The sequence below is a fragment of the Fragaria vesca genome, linkage group LG5 (assembly GCF_000184155.1).
Source record: "Fragaria vesca subsp. vesca linkage group LG5, FraVesHawaii_1.0, whole genome shotgun sequence".
Lineage (NCBI taxonomy): Eukaryota > Viridiplantae > Streptophyta > Magnoliopsida > Rosales > Rosaceae > Fragaria > Fragaria vesca.
In genome coordinates this window covers 12,714,764-12,717,776 of record NC_020495.1, presented here as the reverse complement: position 1 = coordinate 12,717,776, position 3,013 = coordinate 12,714,764, and positions in this window count along the sequence as shown.

The following is a 3,013-nucleotide window of genomic DNA, read 5'->3' as shown; positions in this document are numbered from 1 at the left end:
CTTCTTTCAATCCTTCTAAATGGTTCAAGTAGAACTATTTACTCGCATATCTACTCCTTGTAGTTATGTCTCATAGAGACATTGAGTGCTTCGCAGATAGTGGAACTATCCACAACATTCTAAGGAACCATGTTGAGCTTAAAGACATTCATGCTAATGGTTTTCATTTGAAAACACATTGTGAGAATGAACAAGAATTCTTTTGTGTATACCTCCTCATGAATGCGAACTGAAGCGCATCTTGGAGAAATTCATGAGTCAATCTAGTGAACTGTATGTCACTACGATTCGAATATCGAATCCCATGTTGTCGCCAAACATGATATTTGAGACACCGACTCATATAGGCTTTGGTTTGACCAAATTGGTCAACCTGGAAGAGATATAATGGTCCAAATTTTGAGAAATTCTCATGGACATCCATTCTTCCGCTCAAAACGAAAACATTCGAGATCTAGCATCACCATGAAGCATAGTGGTGACCCGGGGGACATTGACGTCACCCGAACATGACTCCAACTTCCTGGAGGTCGTCCGGTCAATTCCTCAAGCAATTGAGGTGCACCGGCTTTTCCTCGATGTCGCATTGGCCCCCTGCAATGCTCATTGCTCGTTTTGAAAGCCTATTCTTTAGCTAAATAAGGAGTGAGACCCTCCTTCGCTAAATAACACAAAAGTGAACATTCTATTCTTACATCAAACTATGTAGATAGATACAACCAACTTGCGGACACCTTTTTATGCTTTATGGTGTTGGTTGACGTGTTAACACACTGGTCACGTGTTACACTATTATCTACTGCTTATACTTCTACGGGCTCACTACCCATTCTTTAAAGAAGTTCATCGGGATGTAAGTTGAAGTGTCCTGTACCCCATGTTCACTCGCAATACGGTCTCACCGAGGCTATGACCAAGCAACTTTAGCTTGTCGCTCGAACATTATTGATGCGCACCACTCTTTCTATTGCGTCTTGGGGCTATGCAATATTTGCATGCAGCTTTACTATTCATTTACGACCCACCATCATTGAATTACCAGCTCGTGACTGTGTACCAGGATTGACACGAAATTGCAATCCTTGAGCTCGGCAGGATTGAAACTGATCTCTAATCCTTGAGCTCCGCTAGATGTTATTTCTAGATGCCAAATCGCATTGCCATTGCGTACAATGATGGGTCATTTTGAGATGAATAAGTTTAGGTTGGATATGAACCTCCACCTATAATCCGCATATGTAGGAACCTTGTCAGGCGATCTCATTCACCCTAAATTGCGGATTGTCACTTTGATGAGACAATATTCCCGCCGTTAGGGGGAGATAAGAACACAAGTGTTCAAGTGGAACGACGTGAATTGTCGTGGTTTGTCCCCACTAAGTCTCATCTTGATCCCAAATGCTTATAATGTTAAAGTGACGAGATCACATGCTGCAAATATGTCTGCAAGGATTGATGTCCTACAAAAGGATATGGCGCGACCAAAAAGTGTTGGTCTTGACGCCATCACCATGGATGGTGATATGGTGACGCCATATAGTGGCAAAATTGGTGTCACAAGGCCGTGTGGCTCCCTAAAAAGAGGGAGACCCTTAGGTTCGATATTGTCTTGCATTAGAAAGAAAACGAGCTTGGCACAACCTGATCCATTGATCAGTGATACTCAAATCCGTCTCATGAAGTCTGAATTGTGATTATCGTTGGGGGACGCCTAAATGTCAAATCCAATCCATATAGAGACCTCTACAAGTATTACACTAGTGTACATGAGGACGTGAGATAATGAGTCTACTATTGAACCACCATTTGTTGATGGATATCAACTTAGTTGATTGGCCTAATGGAAAGATGCGATCCAGCATTAACAAAGAGATAGGTCCTTGGGCAGGTGATGCCGACACCGCAAGCTAAACCCTATCAACTATACCTTTGTTAGATAGCGTAGTGAGAACAAGAGTTTAGACTCACCTTATGGCGCAAGGTCTCTCACTAACACGCACTGGGATCAACTACGATGAGATATGCTCTCGTAATGGATGTCATTGAACTCCACTACTTTGTCAGTTTGGTAGTTTTCGAATAATTGAACATACAGCCTATGAATGTGGTCATAATAACATCTCTACGGGATCAGAGATATACATGAAGGTTTTAAACGGACTTCATTCATCCGAATCAAATGGCTCCAGACCACAGTAGCACGCGTTTGCTAAAGCTATTAAAACGCACATGGATTCTATTTGATTTGGAAGGGATATGGTGAATTATGCCTTTGCGTGTTCATTCCGGATTTACATGGACTCTTGATGGATCAAGAGATGCCAATATGTATCAACATCCGAAGAAAAAGATCTTGGGAAGACACAGTCTCGATAAGATGACTGTATTGATGATCAATCGGCTTAGGTGCTCTATAACTAGTGAGGCCTACATATACTTCCATGATTAGTCAAGGTCTTTGCTCTAAAGAGAGATCCGTTGTTTTGTCTAAAGCAAGATGACAAATATGTGTTAAGAGATGGAGTTCCTATCTAAGTACAATAAGACGCATCAATGTACTGAACACAATACGAAAGACTTGACATCTCTATCGCTATGAAAAGTTGTAAAGGTAAGTATAGCTATGTGCCCACGCAACGCCAATGTAATGGCAGTAACTCCTTTTTTCAATACTTAATAGTATGAAAGGTTGAGGCTTATTCTATCCCTACATAAGAAAGACACATCAAAAGCGAAATCAGAATCTGCCAAGTTTTATAGGTCAACTTCCACGGGACCTATAGGAAATCTCACTCACTGGAAAATGGTGAAATTGGTACCATTGGAAAGGTCTATGTGTCTACTTTCCAGGGACACCAACCATTTGATCATACCTATCATATTGAGTGAGTTATGGCCGTTTTCGTAAAGTAGGACGAATCTGTCCGAGAATCTGATTTTGGCAAAACAGTCAACTTCGACGGGATTTTGTGAACAGCTCCTGATGAACCAGAATGTGTGTAATATACGGTTG